At 43.9% G+C, this 21,224-nt stretch overlaps 1 long non-coding RNA gene across 1 annotated transcript; it reads right to left on the bottom strand.

Annotated features, from left to right (window-relative positions):
- Positions 1-378: 378 nt before the first annotated feature.
- LOC113877551 lies at positions 379-19,540 on the bottom strand. The gene is made up of 2 exons (XR_003506760.1): positions 19,087-19,540; positions 379-572 (listed from the first exon to the last, which is right to left on the bottom strand). It is a non-coding gene; the product is annotated as an uncharacterized LOC113877551 (long non-coding RNA).
- Between the last annotated feature and the right edge of the window lie 1,684 nt (positions 19,541-21,224).

Genomic DNA, 21,224 nt, shown 5'->3' with positions numbered 1-21,224 from the left:
GTGAGGTCATGAGGGTGGAGCCCCTATGATGGGATGAGTGTCCTTATAAGAAGAGGAGGAAAGACCAGAGCTCCCTCTCCACACCATGTGAAAACACGAGAAGGCAACCTTCTGCAAGCCAGGGATAGCTCTCACCAGGCACTGAATCTACAGGCCCCTTGATCTTAGACTTCCCTGCCTCCAGAACTGTGAGAAATAAATGTCTGAGATATCATATTATTATATGAAGCCCTTTCACAGCCACTGCTTCATGCATCTTGAAGTGCAATGCTCTCTCTTGACTGGGTGCTTTGAAATCTGTCTCTCTCCATTTTTCCACATGGCTAACTCCTATAAACTCATTGTATTTGGTAGAGTAGGCTAATATAGATCCCAAAATGCAGTGGCTTAAAGAATATATTTATTTCTATTCATGTAGCAGTTGTGAGATGAACAATCCAGGTGAATGGAAGCTTTGCTCCTCATGGTTATTCAGAAACTCAGGTTCCTTCCAGTTTCTGCTCTGCTGACCTCCCAGTCCTCAAGATCATCTGCATGATGGAAGCTGGGTCACCATCACGTGCAGATTCCACCTGCAGGGAGGAGGAAGAGGGGTTGGAGAAGGCACGTTGGGATGTTTTTTGCAGCCCAGATCCTGAAGTGGTCCACTTCATTTTCACTCATGCTATTGGTGATAACGTAGCCACATGACCACAACTAACTGCCAGGGATGCTGGGAAATGTAGTCCTTCATTGAGCAGCCATGTCCCTGCCTAGAGTTGTCTTATAATAGAAGAATGATTTTCAACAAACAATTGAAGTTCAGAGCTTGAGTCCTCTGAAGAGCCTTCTCTATTTCCAACCTCTCTGTCTGGGTGATATTCCCTCTTGCAAACAGTGTGCTCGACAGCAGCTATCGCAGTAGTTTCTTACCACTCAGCTTTACCCATCCCCCTGTTCCCAAGTGGACTATGAACACAGTGGGTGTTGCTCTGTATCCTCATTGCCTGGCATTTGATAGAAAAATGAACACATTTTGAATAAAAGTATGGAGGACCAGCTACTTAATTTGCAGGGCCCAGTTCAAAACAAAAATGTAGGGTCCCCTGTTCCAAAAAGATTAGAATTTTAAGAAAAAAGCATCAGGAACTTCTCTGGCAGTTCAGTGGCTAAAATATCGTCTTTCGATGCAAGGAGCACACGTTTGATCCCTGCTTGCGGAGCTAATATCCCATATGCCTCTGGCCAAAAGTCCAAAACACAAAACAGAAGGCATATTGTAATGAATTCAATGAAGACTTCAAAAATGGTCCACATCAAAAAAATCTTTGAAAAAAGATTGGTTGGCCCAGGCAAGACCACAATAATAGGGTCCTCCTGAATGCAGGTCCCTATACACCTACATGGGTCACATGCCCATAAAGCCAGCACTGAAATTTTGAATAAATAAATGAATACAATTGAATAGCCTGAGTCATCCTCCATAAGAAAAGTCGCATATCTGTTGTATACCATGCAATGAGTGGAGATGAATCACACTTGTCCATATTTGGGAAGCCAACCTTTGCTCTCTCTATGGGGGAAACTGACTAGAGGTCATCTTGATGGTGAGGGCATATTCCTTGTCATTGAGGGGGTACGGACACAGCAGCTGGGGGGCTGCCAGCTCCCTGACAATCCAGATGCAGAACCTCTCACCTTCTTTTTGTCTCCTTTCAAACAAGTCACTGCAGCAGCAGTAGTCATCATGGAAATTTTCAGAGACTCCTGGGGCTGGGGAGACCTTAGAAGTCATTGCCAAGCAGTTCTCCAGCATCTGCTCAAACACCTCCAGCGACAGGGAACTTCCTACCTCCCCAGGCAGCTCCTTCTGTTTCTGACAGCTCTGCGGATGGAGCTCTTCCTAACAGAGGAGACGAAACCTCCTAGCTCGTGACTTGCATGCACTGGCTCAGAGCCACACGGAGGAAGTGTAACCCGGCTCCCATGCCCTTCAGGTGTTTAAAGGGCTCTGACGTTCACCAGAGAGCAGGGGTTGCCAACAAGCAGAAGAGAGATGGGATATGGGCCACAGATGTATTGTGTTTGGCCCAGGCAAGATTAAATATTGGTTTTGGTTGGTTGCCAACACTGAAAAATCTGGAGGGCTCATATAAAATGGAGAATCTAAGCATCTAAAACTTGGAAGCTCCAGCAATACTGAGCTCATCCCTCAATCCTACTTGCCACTAAGGATGCTGAAGAATAGATACTGGGTAGGTGACTGTCAGTCTTCACCATGGCCTGTTGCTTGGGCCTGTTGATATGGGTGCATATGCACTTGACTCACTTTCAGAATCCTTACCTTGATATTAATGTGCCCAGACTCCCTACTCTAGGAGTCAACAATGAGATGTAAACCCAAGCTTTTTAACTGGTTTCAGGTAAAGTTACTTAAAGAGTCTTTCATGCCTTTTTTTTTTCCTTCCTCCTCAGAATGTAGAGGTGTTGACTGATGTTTCAGCAGCTACCTTGTGACATGAGGTAATCTTGAAGATGGAGGCCACATACAGCAATGTTTGTTGAAACAAACAGATGAAGCAGGATCTTGGTTCAATAATGATTATAGAACTGCCATGTCAGCTCTCTCTACTTCTGAACTTCTTTTACCAAAAATTAATAATTAAAAAAACCAAACCAAAACCAAAAAGCCAATTAAAAAACAAAACCAAAAAGCCACTAAAAAAAAATTGGCTTTTTTCAAATTAAGTTTTTATTGTGGCAAACTCTATATATATACCAACATAGACTAATATCTACATGTAAAAGAATTAATTGAGACCTCTTACCTCACATCATATCTAAAAATTAACTCAAAATAGATCATACACCTAAACTTAAGGCTGAAACTATAAAACTCGTAGGCGAAAACATAACAGTGAAACTTCATGAAATTGGCTCAAGCAATGATTTCTTAAATATCACACAAAAAAGCATAAGCAATAGGAGAAAAAATAAATTGGACTTCATCAAAATTAAAAAACTTTTTGCTTCAAACAACACCTTCAAGAAAGTTAAAAGGCAGCCCACAGAATGGGGGAAAATATTTGCCAATCCTTTTTCTGACAAGAGACTTATATATAAAGAAGTATTACAACCAGAATATATAAAGAGGTATAAAATTTCAAATATTTTTTAGACATGATTTTAAAATGTGGAAAGGATTTGGAGAGACATTTCTCCCAAAGGAGATATACAAATGGCCAATAAGCACATGAAAAAATGCTCAACATCATTAGCCATCAGGAAAATGCAAATCAAAACCACAATAAGATACCCACTTCACACCCACTAGGATGGCTAGAATAAAAAATAACAAGTGTTGGCAAGGATGTTGGAGAAATTGGAACCCTTGTGCATTGCTGGTGGGAATGTAAAATGGTGCAGCTGCTGTGGAAAACAGTTTGGCAGCCCCTCAAAAAGTTAAACATAGAATTACCATATGATCCAGCAATTCCACTCCTAGGTATATATCCAAAAGAAAGCAGAAACGTAGGTATTTTTATACCAATATTCAAAGCAGCATTATTCACAATAGCCAAATGGTGAAAAATAGCCCAAGTGCCCATCCACAGATGAATGGATAAACAAAATGCAGTGTATACATACAATGGAATATTATTTAACAATAAAAAAGAATGAAGAACTGGACTTCCCTGGTGGTCTAGCGGTTAAGGACCCACCTGCCAATGCCAGGGACACAGGTCCCTGGTCCAGGGAGATGCCACATGCCTCGGAGCAACTAAGCCCGTGCACCGCAAGTGGGGCCCATGTGCCACAACTACTGAAGCCCATGTGCTCTAGGGGCCGAGAGCCACAATGAGAGAAGCCACCACAATAAGAAGCCCATGCGTCACAGGTAGAGAGCAGCCCCTCCTTGCCACAACTGAGAAAGCCCACGCACAGCAAGACCCAGCACGGCCAAGACATAGATAAATATGTATTTCTAATGAAGCACTGATACATGCTACAAAGGGATGAACCTAGAAAACACTATGTTAAGTGAAAGAAGCCAAATTAAAGATCACATATTATAGGAATCCATTTATATAAAATGTCCAGAACACGCAAATCTATGGAGACAGAATGGAGATTACAGGTTGCCAGGAGCTGAGAAGAGGAAGAAAGGGGAGTGACAGTTAATGGTAAGGGACTTCTTTGGGAGTTGATAAGAATGTTCTAAATTTAGATTGTGATGATGATTACTCAGCTCTGCAAACTAAAAATCACTGCACTGTACACTTAACATAGGTGAATTTTATGGTATGTAAATTATGTCCGATTCTTGTTAACTTCATGTTCTTCAGCAACATATTGGATCTTTCTCTCTGTTGCTTCATCTGTGAAATGGGAATAATAACCCATCAGCTATGTGAATTGAAAAGATGACATAAAGATAGATTTATAAGGTACCTCACTCAACGTCTGACATGGAATAGGCACTCCACAGCGGTGGTTCCCATCTTACCGGCCGTGCTTTATTAGTAAATATGAAATTGTGTTAATCTTGAATCAGCATCTTCTTAATCATAAAAGATTCAGCTCTTTTATTATTACTGTTTTGATTTTAAGGAATGGACTCATTTCCCTAAGTGTACTATCTTTATATACTAGTGATAATAAGAATCACTAACATAAATAATAACATTTCATGCAAAGATTGGCTCAATAAAGGATAGAAATGGTATGGACCTAACAGAAGCAGAAGATATTAAGAAGAGGTGGCAAGAATATACAAAAGAACTATACAAAAAAGATCTTCATTACCCAGATAATCACGATGGTGTGATCACTCACCTAGAGCCAGACATCCTGGAATGTGAAGTCAAGTGGGCCTTAGGAAGCATCACTATGAACAAAGCTAGTGGAGGTCATGGAATTCCAGTGGAGCTATTTCAAATCCTGAAAGAGGATGCTGTGAAAGTGCTGCACTCAATATGTCAGCAAATTTGGAAAACTCAGCAGTGGCCACAGGACTGGAAAAGGTCAGGTTTCATTCCAATCCCAAAGAAAGGCAATGCCAAAGAATGCTCAAACTACCGCACAATTGCACTCATCTCACATGCTAGTGAAGTAATGCTCAAAATTCTCCAAGCCAGGCTTCAGCAATACGTGAACCATGAACTTCCTGATGTTCAAGCTGGTTTTAGAAAAGGCAGAGGAACCAGAGATCAAATTGCCAACATCCACTGGATCATTGAAAAAGCAAGAGAGTTCCAGAAAAACATCTATTTCTGCTTTATTGACTATGCCAAAGCCTTTGACTGTGTGGATCACCACAAATTGTGGAAAATTCTGAAAGAGATGGGAATACCAGACCACCTGACCTGCCTCTTGAGAAATCTATATACAGATAAGAAAGCAACAGTTAGAACAGGACATGGAACAACAGACTGGTTCCAAATAGGAAAAGGAGTACATCAAGGCTGTATATTGTCACCCTGATTATTTAACTTCTATGCAGAGTACATCATGAGAAACGCTGGACTGGAAGAAACACAAGCTGGAATCAAGATTGCCGGGAGAAATATCAATAACCTCAGATATGCAGATGACACCACCCTTAGGGCAGAAAGTGAAGAGGAACTCAAAAGCCTCTTGATGAAAGTGAAAGTGGAGAGTGAAAAAGTTGGCTAAAAGCTCATCTTCAGAAAACAAAGATCATAGCATCTGGTCCCATCACTGAACGGCAAATAAATGGGGAAACAGTGGAAATAGTGGCAGACTTTATTTTGGGGGGCTCTAAAATCACTGCAGATGGTGACTGCAGCCATGAAATTAAAAGACGCTTACTCCTTGAGAGAAAAGTTATGACCAACCTATATAGCATATTCAAAAGCAGAGACATTACTTTGCCAACAAAGGTCCGTCTAGTCAAGGCTATGGTTTTTCCAGTAGTCATGTATAGATGTGAGAGTTGGACTATAAAGAAAGCTGAGCACCCAAGAATTGATGCTTTTGAACTGTGGTGTTGAAGACTCTTCAGAGTCCTTTGGACTGCAAGGATATCCAACTAGTCCATCCTAAAGGAAATTAGTCCTGAATGTTCATTGGAAGGACTGATGCTGAAACTCCAATACTTTGGCCACCTGATGCAAAGAGCTGACTCATTTGAAAAGACCCTGATGCTGGGAAAGATTGAAAGCGAGAGGAGAAGGGGATGACAGGATGAGATGGTTGGATGGCATCACCAACTCGATAGACTTGAATTTGGGTAGACTCCGGGAGTTGGTGATGGACAGGGAGGCCTGGCGTGCTGCAGTCCATGGGGTTGCAAAGAGTCGGACACAACTGAGCAACTCAGCTGAACTGAACTGATTGTAACAATAATGAACATTAACTGAATGCTAGCTCTGCAGCAGATACTGTACTAAGGGTTTTTAGTATCTCGTTTCATCTTCTCAGCCTCATTGTGTGTTAGGAATTACCTTAGAGAAGAGAAAACTCAGGTTGAGTTCAATTTACTCCCTACAAGTTCCCACAACAAGCAAATGGCTGGGCTGGGATGCTGGGCCCACCCGCTTAGTTCCAGAGCCTTTCGTGTCTGGCTTCTCTATCTACTCAATCCTCTGCCTCTAGCCCACCTAGTTCCTCTCCTTCCTAAAGAGCTCCACTGCTGCCGCCTTCAGGGCAGCTTGTAACCTGGGAGGCAGTGGTTAGGGGTTGGGCAGGAGAGGAAGAGGGGGAGGGGGGGGAACAGGGAGAGATGGGGAGAGGGCAAGCAGGAGAGAGAGGGTAGGAGCAGAACAGAAGTCACAGTCTGCTGTAACCTGATCTCAGGAGTGAGGACCCTCAGATCAGATCAGATCAGATCAGTCGCTCAGTCGTGTCCGACTCTTTGCGATCCCATGAATCGAAGCACGCCAGGCCTCCCTGTCCATCACCAATGCCCGGAGTTCACTGAGACTCAGGTCCATCGAGTCAGTGATGCCATCCAGCCATCTCATCCTCTGTCGTCCCCTTCTCCTCCTGCCCCCAATCCCTCCCAGCATCACAGTCTTTTCCAATGAGTCAACTCTTCGAATGAGGTAGCCAAAGTACTGGAGTTTCAGCTTTAGCATCATTCCTTCCAAAGAAATCCCAGGACTGATCTCCTTCAGGATGGACTGGTTGGATCTCCTTGCAGTCCAAGGGACTCTCAAGAGTCTTCTCCAACACCACAGTTCAAAAGCATCAATTCTTCAGCGCTCAGCCTTCTTCACAGTCCAACTCTCACAAAACCATAGCCTTGACTAGACGGACCTTTGTTGGCAAAGTAATGTCTCTGCTTTTCAATATGCTATCTAGGTTGGTCATAACTTTCCTTCCAAGCAGTAAGCGTCTTTTAACTTCATGGCTGCAGTCACCATCTGCAGTGATTTTGGAGCCCAGAAAAATAAAGTCTGACACTGTTTCCACTGTTTCCCCATCTATTTCCCATGAAGTCATGGGACCGGATGCCATGATCTTCGTTTTCTGAATGTTGAGCTTTAAGCCAACTTTTTCACTCTGCACTTTCACTTTCATCAAGAGGCTTTTGAGTTCCTCTTCACTTTCTGCCATAAGGGTGGTGTCATCTGCATATCTGAGGTTATTGATATTTCTCCCGGCAATCTTGATTCCAGCTTGTGTTTCTTCCAGTCCAGCGTTTCTCATGATGTACTCTGCATAGAAGTTAAATAAACAGGGTGACAATATACAGCCTTGACTGACTCCTTTTCCTATTTGGAACCAGTCTGTTGTTCCATGTCCAGTTCTAACTGTTGCTTCCTGACCTACATATAGGTTTCTCAGGAGGCAGGTCAGGTGGTCTGATATTCCTATCTCTCTCAGTATTTTCCACAGTTTATTGTGATCCACACAGTCAAAGGCTTTGGCATAGTCAATAAAGCAGAAATAGATGTTTTTCTGGAACTCTCTTGCTTTTTCCATGATCCAGCGGATGTTGGCAATTTGATCTCTGGTTCCTCTGCCTTTTCTAAAACCAGCTTGAACATCAGAAAGTTCACGGTTCACATATTGCTGAAGCCTGGCTTGGAGAATTTTGAGCATACTTTACTAGCATGTGAGATGAATGCAATTGTGCCGTAGTTTGACCCTCACTCCCCCTCTTTTTCTTAAGAGTCACCGGGTGGGGCTTAGGAGGCAGGAGATGCAAGAGACAAGGGTTTGATCCCTGGGTCAAGAAGATCCCCTGGAGAAGGAAATGGCAACCCACTCCAGTATTTTTTGTCTGGAACATCCCATGGACAAAGGAGCCTATCGGGCTACAGCCCAGGGGGTTGCAAGACTGAGCACGCACACAATGCACACAATGAGCTTGGGAGCAGATCCTTCCCCAGTTGAGCCTGAAATGACTTTGGCCTGAGCCAACATCTTGGTTAAGCTTATGGGACTCCCTGAGCCAGGGAACCTTGCTAAGTCTCACCAGGATTCCTAATTCACAGAAACTGAAAGATAATGTGTGTCTTGAGTTGCTTCATTTCAGAGTAATTATTATGGAAAAACAGGTAACTAATCGAACCACTGACTAGAGACTTCCCTAGATATACCCTTCATCTGTGCCTTTAACTTCCAGCACCAGATTAAAGAGCTCTTCTACTAAACACCCCTTGGGGAAGACCAAAGGGCTTTATGCAAGATACACTGGAGCACAGCCAAGGACCATTGTATTGCCAATTTGTGGGAAGGAGGCTTATTCTTTTAGGAGTATGTTCTCAACCAGGGGCAAAAATTGGTTCTCAGGAGGTAGAAGAATCTTACCCTTTGTACATATAAAGCACAGATATGTGTACAATACATAAGCAGACATACAATATATCCATGGTATTAACATTTCACGGGATTGGGGAGGGGTGGATAATGGTAATAAAAAGTTGAGAAAACACTGCTTCGGGATGACAAACCTGGCTGCCTGTGCAGGCGAAGAACTGCGGTGAAGAACAGGACAGCAGAAGCAGGAGGAAGCAGGGCAGGAGATCAAGAAAGCCCTAATAAGAAGACTTTTAGAAGCCTGCTTGGGGCCTGCCTCTCCCGGGGGTACTTCTGACATCCTGAACTTCTCCGTCGTGGAATTTAGCACACTGTTTTAATTTCCTTTTCTGCTGCTGCTGCTGCTGCTAAGTCGCTTCAGTCGTGTCTGACTATGTGCAGTCCCATAGATGGCAGCCCACTAGGCTCCTCTGTCCCTGGGATTCTCCAGGCAAGAACACTGGAGTGGGTTGCCATTTCCTTCTCCAATGCATGAAAGTGAAAAGTGAAAGTGAAGTCGCTCAGTCGTGTCCGACTCTTCGTAACCCCATGGACTGCAGCCCACCAGGCTCCTCCGTCCATGGAATTTTCCAGGCAAGAGTACTGGAGTGGGGTGCCATTGCCTTCTCCAATTTCCTTTTCACTTGTCAGTAAATCTGTAGAAGATAGGGACTGAGCCAGCCTAGGCCTGGCACATAATAGGAGGTCAAATAAAGACTGGCCACAGCTGGTGGTGCCCTGGGCCGTGTCTTCCCAGGCTCAGGACTCCCCGCTAGGCACCTGCATCCCCCCAACCCACCCCCAGTTGGGGTTGCTGACCTCACAGACCCAGGAAATCTGACCACCACAATGTAACTTCTACAATTTCTGGACAATGTGAAAGATCCCATTGCTTTATGGTAATATTTCATGAACAGGATCAACTCTAAGGTAATAAATAGGTAATCAAACAACCACAGGACAACTCAAACCCACTTAAATTTGGGATGAGAACCAGGTTAGAGGTGAGCTGACCATCCACCTTGGTCTTCCTCTGAAGACTCAACCTGCTGTGACTCAGATCAATATCTTGGCACCAACACTCATGGGTTGGGGAGCCTTAAGAAAGCTTATTAACTTCGCTATGCCTCAGTTTTCACATTTATAAAATAAGAGTAATTATAGTTCCTCCTCATAGGGTTGTTGAGAAACAAAATGAAGTGATGCATGTAAAATACTTTGAATGTTGCCTAGTATACAGTAGGAGAAGTGAAGTCACTCAGTCGTGTCCAACTCTTTGCGACCCCGAAGACTATAGCCTATCAGGCTCCTCTGTCCATGGGATTTTCCAGGCAGGAGTACTGGAGTGGGTTGCCATTGCCTTCTTTAAGTGCTCCATAAATGTTACCTCCAGGCTTCCGTGGTGGCTCAGTAGTAAAGAAGGTACCTGCCAATGCAGAAGTCATGGGTTCAATCCCTGATCTGGGAAGATCCCACATGTCACAGAGCAACTAAGCTCGTGAGCTGCAGCTACTGAAGCTCTCATGCCCTAGAGCCTGTGCTCCACAAAAAATAAAAGCCATCGCAATGGGACGCCCTTCCAACACAACTAGAGAGTAGCCTTCACAGCAAGAAAGACCCAGCATAACCAAAAATAAAAATAAATAAAATTTTATTTTAAAAAGATCAGATGATTTTCAAAAAAATGTTACCTCCATTGATTAATGGGTCCCCTCATAGTAAGTGCTCTCACATATTATGGTGGCAGGCTCAGAGTGTATATTTCCTGCTCCAAAGTTATTCTCTCCTTTCTTCCTTGCTGGTAGAAATGGCTTCCCATGTTAGCTTTCAGAAATGCTGGACATTCATTTCCCGATTCCCTCCTAGCAAGAGATAACCATGGGCCAGTTCTAACCAATAAGGTATGAAGGGAATCTATTAGAAGTGTCTGAGAAATGTTTCCTCCTTGATAAGAGAAACATTTGAAAATATTCCTCTCCTTTTGGCTTCCCTGGTGGCTCAGAGGTTAAAACGTCTGCCTGCAATGCAGGAGACCTGGGTTCGATCCCTGGGTCTGGAAGATCCCCTGGAGAAGGAAATGGCAACCCACTCCAGTATTCTTGCCTGGAGAATCCCATGGACGGAGGAGCCTGGTGGGCTGCAGTCAACGGGGTTGCAAAGAGTCGGACACGACTGAGCAACTTCACTTTCACTTCCACTTCATGCTTTGAATGATCTGGTGATGTGATGCCTGGCACTGAAGCAGTCATTTTGTCAACATGAGGGTAGAGTCACATGAATAGCAAAGACCTGGACTCATGCTGATATCATTGATCTTACCCTGGAACCACCTACCTCCCACCTTCTGTTTAACTAGGACAATTCAAAACCTTTCATTTTAAAGCTGCTATGTCTCACTTTCTGTTATTTATAACCAAAAGTGTCTTACACGTCTTGCGAGTTTCTTACTTGTCTTACAAGGAGCTTAAGTAATATCGTAAGTTAAGGAATCCTTATAACATAATTCGACCCTGTGACAGACGTATTGTTCCTATTTCATAGGTGAAGGAGCTAAAAGCAACATGGCAGGAGTCTCAAAGATAAATTACTTAACTTAATCCTTATAAAAACTCTGTGAGGTAAGTCTTATTTCTATTGATAGATTTCTTCACAGGTTCAGAAGGTTTAAAAAAGTGCCAATTTCACATAATTAATAAATGAAGAGTCAAGACTTAAAAACCCAAATGTAAATACAACATTCTTCCCAATGTTCTTTGGGGCTACTGCTCAGCGCCCACATCTTTCTGGACATTGTATTCCACTGCCAATGCTGAATAAGTAAAAGTTCAGTAACACTAATTCAGGTCATGTCAACCTGAACGTAATTATGTTCATCGCTTAGAAAAGAGCATTTGCTAACTAAATATTAGCCATAATAAAGAAGAATGGTGGCGACGGCTAGATGAAATTCACAGTCTGAAGACCCATGTGCCAATGTATATTTCTGTCTTTAGGCTCTTGGAGAATTTATATTCCTGATCCACACTTCAATTGGTAATTGCCCAGCGTCTGTTCTTTTTAAATCTTTATTATTTTTTATTCTCTCCCAGATGTTGATTTGAGCGGCAGTGATTTCAGAATTTCAGTGAGAGGTCCAGCTGCTGGGTTTGGGACGTGTCCATGTTTTGTTTCTTTTCAATCCTTCAACTTGAATTTATGATGAGGTTTTGATGAATAGTACCCTTCTCCAGCCCTGCCCTCTTTGCATGTGTCTGAGTCTGCGATATCGTTGGTCTAATTATGCGGATGTGTCTCTTGCTGGAAAATTTATGTGATGACTGTTGCCAAGAACTAGGAGCCAGAACCAGGGATTTGTGGTCTAAACATCCTTGATGCTACTCTGGGCAGTATATTCAAAGTCAAGTCAGGGAGACCAGGTAGCTAGTTAATTGAGGGCGCTAGCAGCTGAGAGTTTGAGAAAGTGTCAGCTCTTCCGCAAACTGCAAACTTATGACAGAAATCAAGGATCTGGAAGGTCAATCAAGATAGGAGCAAAGGAAGGGAGTGGGTATAGGAATGGAGGGAGAGAAAAGCTGGGATGTGTGGGTGTGTGTGTGCTCAGCTGTGTCCAACTCTTTGCAGCGCCTCTGTCCATAGGATATTCCAGGCAACAATACTGGAGTGGGTTGCCATTTCCTCCTCCAGGGGATCTTTCCGATCCAGGGATCAAACCCTTGCCTCTTGCATCTCCTGCACTGGCAGGCAGATTCCTTACCACTGTGCCACCTGGGAAGCCCCAGTGGGTGGGCGTATTTACTATCTTTACATAGACCGTGCTTCACAGTTTGGGCCTTGGTCACCCTGAGACAGCTGGCACTATCTAATAAGCTTGGCTAGGTTCACTCACTTCTTGGCTTTCCAACTCATTTTTAAGTTCCTTGAAGTCAGAATCTATTCTAGTGATCTCTTGCCGTATAACAAGTCACTCCAATTTTCAGTGGCTTAAAATAAAGATAGTCATTTCTATGAGTCAGGAATTCAGGATGTTCTCAGTTGGGTAGCCTCACCCCTTCCTCCACTATCCTCCCGGTCCAAGGGACTCTCAAGAGTCTTCTGCAGCACCACAATTTGAAAGCATCAATTTTTGGCTTCATTCAGAGCTGTTTTGGCCACCTGATGCGAAGAACTGACTCACTAGAAAAGACCCTGATGCTGGGAAAGATTGAGGCCAGGAAGAGAAGGGGACGACGGAGGCTGAGATGGTTGGGTGGCATCACCAACTCGATTGACTTGAGTTTGAGCAAGCTCTGGGAACTGGTGATGGACAGGGAAGCCTGGCATGCTGCAGTCCATGGGGGTCACAAAGAGTCGGACACCACTGAACTGAACTGAACTGTTCCTCTCTCCCCTCCCCCACTAGGCAATAAACTCCATGAAGGCAGGGATTTTTGCTTCTTTTGTAAACTGTACTCACCATTGTTGCCAGGCAGAAGCCCAAGTTCAGTGTTACCAGAGCTTCTGATTTTCCAAGAGAAATTACGTAGCTGTATTTTTACGTCAAATATGATGTTTCAGTACTGGTATGTAATAAAATTTTTCAACAATATTGCACTGGCTAAGTAACTTAGAACCATGGATCTCTAGTTTATGGTCTCTGGCCTTGTGTAAAGAGGCAGTAGCCAGGTTTGGAAAGCAGGCTCAGAAAGGACAAAGCTCTTGTCCTTTCTGAAGGTGGGATGGAGTGGGGCTTGGTGGGGGTCCCCCAAAGGCCCCGGATTGACAAGTTTAATGATGGCCACTAGGGGGAGCTCCCCACTACCTCCTTCAGATCACACCAGCCCTGTCTCCACTCCCAGGGAGGAAGCCCTTTGATGGAACCCAAACAGGAAAACATGGGCAGGAGGTCCCCAAAGGGAGGCACATCTGGTGTGACAAGCAAAGTGGTCCAAGGTTCTGGGGTCCACGTGGCCGGATCTGTTCAGTCTTCTCTTGGGACCTCTCTTGAGCCCTCCCTGTGTTAGAATTTTTCTGGCTCTTCAGATTGGATTCCAGCTTCTCAAGCCCTAAGTGTCCAGATGTGCCTGGGCAGTGTCCTCCTGCAACGCTGGGCAGGGGTAAGGTGAGGCCAGTAACAGAAGAGACGGGAAGGCCCAAGCTGGGCCTGGACACAAGCTTCAGTGAACAAACTAGAGGGACTAAATAGCTTCTTCATGAACCACCATCAAGGGCACAGGCTGCTGGTCAAGAAGAGCTGGACTCAGGGACTTGGCCCTAAGGTCCTTCTGTCTCGTAATTACCAACAACCTCATGAGGGACGTGGTATCTCCATTTTTATAGACAAGGACAAGTGACCAGAGAAGTGACAAACCCAAGACCACACAGCTGTGAGTGGTGGGCTTTGATTCAAACCCAGTGCTGTCTGACACCAGAGCCCAGCTTCTGTCCGTCCCACACCTCTGCCCAGGAGAGCAGCATGAGTGGCTCAGGAAGCAATCAGACTCCAAGGACCAGAGAGACCTACAAAGCCCCAGAGTCCATCACCCCACTGGACTTGGGACTTTTTTTTTTTTTTAATATTCTAAGACAGAAAATCAATTTATTTTATTTAACTATTGCTTGTTATAAACATGATAGTTTAGGGAACATTTAGCAAAAAAAATTGAGGCAAATTCTATATGCTTCCAGTGGTGCTGAGTCAGTTGGACAGCTGTATGTAAATCAATGAAGTTAGGCTACCCCCTCACACCATATTCAAAAATAAACTCTTAATGGCTTAAAGATTTCAAAGCAAGACATGACACCGTAAAACTCCTAGACAAGAACATAGACAAAACATTCTCTGACATAAATCGTACCATGGTTTTCTTAGGTCAGTCTCCCAAGGCAATAGAAATAAAAGCAGAAATAAACAAATGAGACCTAATCAAACGTACAAGCTTTTGTACAGCAGAAGAAACCGTAAACAAAAATGAAAAGACAACCTACAGATCAGGAGAAAATATTTGCAAATGATGCAACCGACAAGGGCTTAATTTCCAAAATATACGAGCAGCTCCTAAAATTCAATACCAAAAAAACAAACCACCCAATCGAAAAATGGGCAGAAGACCTAAATAGACATTTCTCCAAAGAAAACATCATGCTCATGCTTAGTCAGCTCAGTCATGTCCGACTCTTTGTGACCCTTTGGACTGCAGCCCGCCAGGCTCCTTTGTAAATGGGATTTTTCAAGCAAGAGTACTAGATCAGATCAGATCAGATCAGTCCCTCAGTCGTGTCCGACTCTTTGCGACCCCATGAATCACAGCACGCCAGGCCTCCCTGTCCATCACCAACTCTCGGAGTTCACTCAGACTCACGTCCATCGAGTCAGTGATGCCATCCAGCCATCTCATCCTCTGTCATCCCCTTCTCCTCCTGCCCCCAATCCCTCCCAGCATCACAGTCTTTTCCAATGAGTCAACTCTTCACATGAGGTGGCCAAAGTACTGGAGTTTCAGCTTTAGCATCATTGCTTCCAAAGAAATCCCACGGCTGATCTCCTTCAGAATGGACTGGTTGGATCTCCTTGCAGTCCAAGGGACTCTCAAGAGTCTTCTCCAACACCACAGTTCAAAAGCATCAATTCTTCGGCACTCAGCCTTCTTCACAGTCCAACTCTCACATCCATACATGACCACTGGAAAAACCATAGCCTTGACTAGACGAACCCTTGTTGGCAAAGTAATGTCTCTGCTTTTCAATATGCTATCTAGGTTGGTCATAACATTCCTTCCAAGGAGTAAGCGTCTTTTAACTTCATGGCTGCAGTCACCATCTGCAGTGATTTTGGAGCCCAGAAAAATAAAGTCTGACACTGTTTCCACTGTTTCCCCATCTATTTCCCATGAAGTCATGGGACCGGATGCCATGATCTTCGTTTTCTGAATGTTGAGCTTTAAGCCAACTTTTTCACTCTCCACTTTCCCTTTCATAAAGAGGCTTTTTAGTTCCTCTTCACTTTCTGCCATAAGGGGGGTGTCATCTGCATATCTGAGGTTATTGATATTTCTCCCGGGAATCTTGATTCCAGCTTGTGTTTCTTCCAGTCCAGCATTTCTCATGATGCATTCTGCATATAAGTTAAATAAGCAGGGTGACAATATACAGCCTTGACGTACTCCTTTTCCTATTTGGAACCAGTCTGTTGTTCCATGTCCAGTTCTAAATGTTGCTTCCTGACCTGCATACAGACTTCTTAAGAGGTAGATCAGGTGGTCTGGTATTCCCATCTCTTTCAGAATTTTCCACAGTTTCTTGTGATCCACACAGTCAAAGGCTTTGGCATAGTCAATAAAGCAGAAATAGATGTCTTTCTGGAACTCTCTTGCTTTTTCCATGATCCAGCGGATGTTGGCAATTTGATCTCTGGTTCCTCTGCCTTTTCTAAAACCAGCTTGAACATCAGGAAGTTCATGGTTCACATATTGCTGAAGCCTGGCTTGGAGAATTTTAAGCATTACTTTACTAGCATGGGAGATGAGTGCAACTGTGCGGTAGTTTGAGCATTCTTTGGCATTGCCTTTCTTTGGGATTGGAATGAAAACTGACCTTTTCCAGTCCTGTGGCCACTGCTGAGTTTTCCAAATTTGCTGGCATATTGAGTGCAGCACTTTCACAGCATCATCTTTCAGGATTTGGAATAGCTCAACTGGAATTGTATCACCTCCACTAGCTTTGTTCATAGTAATGCTTTCTAAGGCCCACTTGACCTCACATTCCAGGATGTCTGGCTCTAGGTGAGTGATCACACCATCATGATTATCTGGGTCGTGAAGATCTTTTTTGTACAGTTCTTCTGTGTATTCTTGCCACCTCTTCTTAATATCTTCTGCTTCTGTTAGGTCCATACCATTTCTGTCCTTTATCGAGCCCATCTTTGCATGAAATGTTCCTTTGGTATCTCTGATTTTCTTGAAGAGATCTCTAGTCTTTCTCATTCTGTTGTTTTCCTCTATTTATTTGCATTGATCACTGAAGAAGGCTTTCTTACCTCTTCTTGCTATTCTTTGGAACTCTGCATTCAGATGTTTATATCTTTCCTTTTCTCCTTTGCTTTTCACTTCTTCTTCTTTTCACAGCTATTTGTAAGGCCTCCCCAGACAGCCATTTTGCTTTTTTGCATTTCTTTTCCATGGGGATGGTCTTGATCCCTGTCTCCTGTACAATGTCACGAACCTCATTCCATAGCTCATCAGGCACTCTATCTATCAGATCTAGGCCCTTAAATCTATTTCTCACTTCCACTGTAGAATCATAAGGGATTTGATTTAGGTCATACCTGAATGGTCTAGTGGTTTTCCCTACTTTCTTCAATTTAAGTCTGAATTTGGCAATAAAGAGTTCATGATCTGAGCCACAGTCAGTTCCTGGTCCTGTTTTTGCTGACTGTATAGAGCTTCTCCATCTTTGGCTGCAAAGAATATAATCAACCTGATTTCGGTGTTGTCCATCTGGTGATGTCCATGTGTAGAATCTTCTCTTGTGTTGTTGGAAGAGGGTGTTTGTTATGACCAGTGCATTTTCTTGGCAAAACTCTATTAGTCTTTGCCCTGCTTCATTCCGTATTCCAAGGCCAAATTTGCCTGTTACTTCAGGTATTTCTTGACTTCCTACTTTTGCATTCCAGTCCCCTATAGAGTAGGTTGCTATTTCCTCCTCCAGGGGATCTTCCCGACCCAGGGATCAAACCTGTGTCTCCTGCATTGCAGGCAGATTCTTTACTCACTGAACCATTGGGGAAGCCCCAAAGAAAGCATACAGACAGCCAAAATGCACATGAAAAGATGTTCAACATCGCTAATTATCAGAGAAATGTACATCAAAACTACAGTGAGGTACTATTTCACACCATTCAAAATGGCCATCATTAAAAAGTCCACAAATAAAAAAATGCTGGCAAAGGTGTGGTGAAAGGGAACCCTCCTGCACCGTTGGTGGGGATGTAAGTTGGTGCAACCACTATGAAGAAAATATGGAGGTTCCTTAAAAAACTAAAAATAGAACTACCATGTGATTCAGCAATGCCACTCTTGGGCATATATCTAGACAAAATTATAACTCAAAATGACACATGCATCCATATGTTCACAGCCGCACTATGTGCCATAGCCAAGACATGGAAGCAACCTAAATGACTGTCAACAGATGAATGGATACAGAAGATAGATAAAGAAAGAAAGAAGGTATATATATACAGTGGAGTACTACTCAGCCATAAAAAAGAATGTAATCATGCCATTTTCAGCAACACAGATAGACCTAGAGATTATCATACTAAAAAAGGAAGTCAGAAAGAGACATTTAAATACCATATGATATCACGTATATGTGAAATCTAAAATGCGCCACAAGTGAACCTATCTTTGAAACAGACACAGACTCACAGACATAGAGAACAGATTGCCAAGCAGAGGGGGGCTGGATTGGGAGTTTAGGATCAGCAGATGCAAACTATTATATATAGAATGAATAAAGCAGGGTCCTACTGTATAGCACAAGGAGCTATAGTCAAAGTCCTGTGACAAACCATAATGGAGAAGAATATGAAAAAGGATGTGTATATATGTGTAACTGAGTCACTCTGCTGTGCAGCAGAAATTAACACAACATTGCAAATCAACTACAGTTTAATAAAAAATTCTATATGCTTCCTGCATAATATATAGTGAGATCAATCCCACTTTATCATATGTAAATGTAGATAATGTTCAAACTTCTTTTTTATTTTATCTTTTGAGACCAATCTTTATTGCTTCAAACTATTGGTCACTAGTGAAAGGTCCTGGAATAAATCTAGCATGATATCCCTCCCCACGTGTCTCTGACCAGCTCTGATCAGAACTTTGTCTCCCTATAAGGTTACACACCAGCTTCTGCACCACTTAATCCTCTTTCCCTAAGGAGGTCTCCTGCATTTGACCAAAGTCCTCAGTGCAGGAACCAAGCCCTCCTATCCTCCTAAACAGCACATCTTTCATTTAAAAGCACCAGGGTGTAGAGAAAGGAGTTTCCCAGGTGGTGCTAGTGGTAAAGAAACTGCAGGAGATGTAAGAGATGGTTGTTCAATCCCTGGGTCAGGAAGATCCCCTGGAAGAGGACATGGCAACCCACTCCAGTATTCTTGCCTGGAGAATCCCATGGACAGAGGAGCCTGGTGGGCTACAGTCTATGGGGTCTCAAAAGAGTCAGACATGACTGAAGCAATTTAGCATGCATGCATTTTAGAGACAAGACTGGGATTTAAATCAGGATCAGTGGGTGCCAGGAGGTGAGCAGGAAATGGGGGAGGCAGGTTTGTCCAGCGCCAGCATCTCTTACCTGATGAGCCCCAAGAAGATCAAGGTCAAAGAAAGTTCTTCAGGGCTGTTCCTTGGTAGCCTAGTGGCCAGGATTCCGTGCTTTCACTGCTATAACACAGGTTCAATCCCTGGTTGGGGACCTGAGATCCTGTAAGCCTTGGGGCTAGGCCAGAAAAAAAATAAAAAGAAAAAGAAAGGTCGTCAAGCCTCATCTTTGTAGGCGTTTTGAACAAGCTTGCCTGCCAAGGTTCTCAGCCTTTGCTCTGGAGCAAGAGCTAACACTGGTCTGGCTTCCTTCTGGCCAGCTGCAGACTGTCAGGCAGGCCTCTGCCCCAGAGCTCCCCAGCTCTTCTGGTCTGCTCTTGTCCGCTTGGCCAAAGGAGACATCACTTGCTGGTGCCACTGGAATCAGAGCAATTACAGGCCCCTGCAGATGCGCTGGGGGTGCGGTGGGCGTGGCGGTTGAGCAGGCCGGAAGGGATCAAAGCTGATGGAGACGGAGTCTGTCTCACCCACTCGCCCCGCCTGCACACTTTCACTCCCTCGCGGAGTTACACGAGTTCAGTTGACAAACCCTCCTTCCAGAAAGTCTCCCAAGAGAACGCACTAATCAGATCCCACGAGAAGTTGTTCCAGCACCTTTCTTCCCTGAAATGCCATCATCCTGGGTCTAATGTACTGATTATGCAATAAGAAAATGTCTTCATTAATTTCGTAAGTAAAGCACATTAGCCTACTTTGGAACTCATGCTTCCTTGTGAAATCATGAATAATATCAGTTCCTGTTCCTAAATGGAACCCATAAGGAAAATCAAGAATAATTACTGTGTTTATTAACATTCGGTGATTAACATTTCAAAAGCAATTTAAATAAATACAGTGCAAATCTGAGAGGGGGCCCCATGGTAGGGATCTGTATGGAGTAGAACCACATTCATTGGAACCTGGGAAATTTAAAATTCTTATTTTTCAAGGTGGCTGTCGCTGACCTAGGCACCAAGGAATCTGTCCAAAGATCTCAGGCTGTGCGGGATGAGATGGGTCCAGGGTCGCTCCCAGCTGTTTCTTCTCCAAACGCAAGGGGAGCCTGGAGACAACAGTCCTTCCCCCTGTATGTCCCCCTCCTCTGTGAGAGGGAGATGGCAGCAGAGGACAACATTGACTGCAACAGGGGGAGCCCCTCAGGTGGGTGTATAAAAAGTCTGCAGGTAGGAAGTTTCATTTTTTAACTGGCTCTGTCCCAAATTTCCTATGCCACTGTGATAGGCTGAATAACAGTCCCCTTCTTCCTAAAGATAACCACACCCTGATCTCTGATGCTTGTGAATATGTTGCCTTGTTTGGGGGAGGTGGGTGGGAAAAAAGAAGAAGACTTTTTTTTTTTGGTCTTGCCACATGACTTGTGGGTTCTTAGTTCCCTGACCAGCGATCAAGCCTCCAGCAGTCCTAGCCACTAGACTACCAGGGAATTCCCAAAAGAAAACTCTGTAGATGTGATTAAATTCAAGGTTTATTTTCAGTTGAAGTATAGTTGATTTATACTGTCTTAGTTTCTTGTGTACAGAAAAGTGATTCGATTGTACACACATCTTTTTCATATTCTTTTCCATTATGTTATTTTTTCTTTTTTTGGCTGCACTGGATCTCAGTTGTGGCATGTGAGATCGTCCTTGCGTTGCATGGGCTACAGAGCACACAGGCTCTCTAGTTGAGGGGTTTGGGCTCAGCTGCACCTAGGTATGTGGGATCTTAGTTCCCCGACCAGGGATCAAACTCTCATCCCCTGGATTGGAAGGCAGAGTTTTAACCATCGGATCACCATAATAAAACGTTATGTTTTATTGCAGGTTCCCTGTGCTATACAGCAGGACCTTATTGTTGATCCTAAACTCAGGATCTGAAGATGGGGAGAGTATCCTGGATTAGCCAGATGGGCCCTCAAGGCCATCACATGCATCCTCATAAAGGAGAGGCAAAGGGAGATATACTACATGCAGACGACAAAGAGGTGATGTGACCAGAGAGGCAGAGACTGCAGTGATGTGGCCACAAGTGAGGGAGTGTCCACAGCCACCAGAGAGGCCAGGAACAAAACCTCCCCTACAGCCCTTGGAGGCTGCAGAGCTGGGCCAATGAAACTGATTTTGGACTTCTGGC

The sequence above is a fragment of the Bos indicus x Bos taurus genome, chromosome 19, assembly GCF_003369695.1.
Source record: "Bos indicus x Bos taurus breed Angus x Brahman F1 hybrid chromosome 19, Bos_hybrid_MaternalHap_v2.0, whole genome shotgun sequence".
Lineage (NCBI taxonomy): Eukaryota > Metazoa > Chordata > Mammalia > Artiodactyla > Bovidae > Bos > Bos indicus x Bos taurus.
Note: the sequence above shows the minus strand (reverse complement) of the source record. Positions and strands in the feature narration are given on the sequence as shown.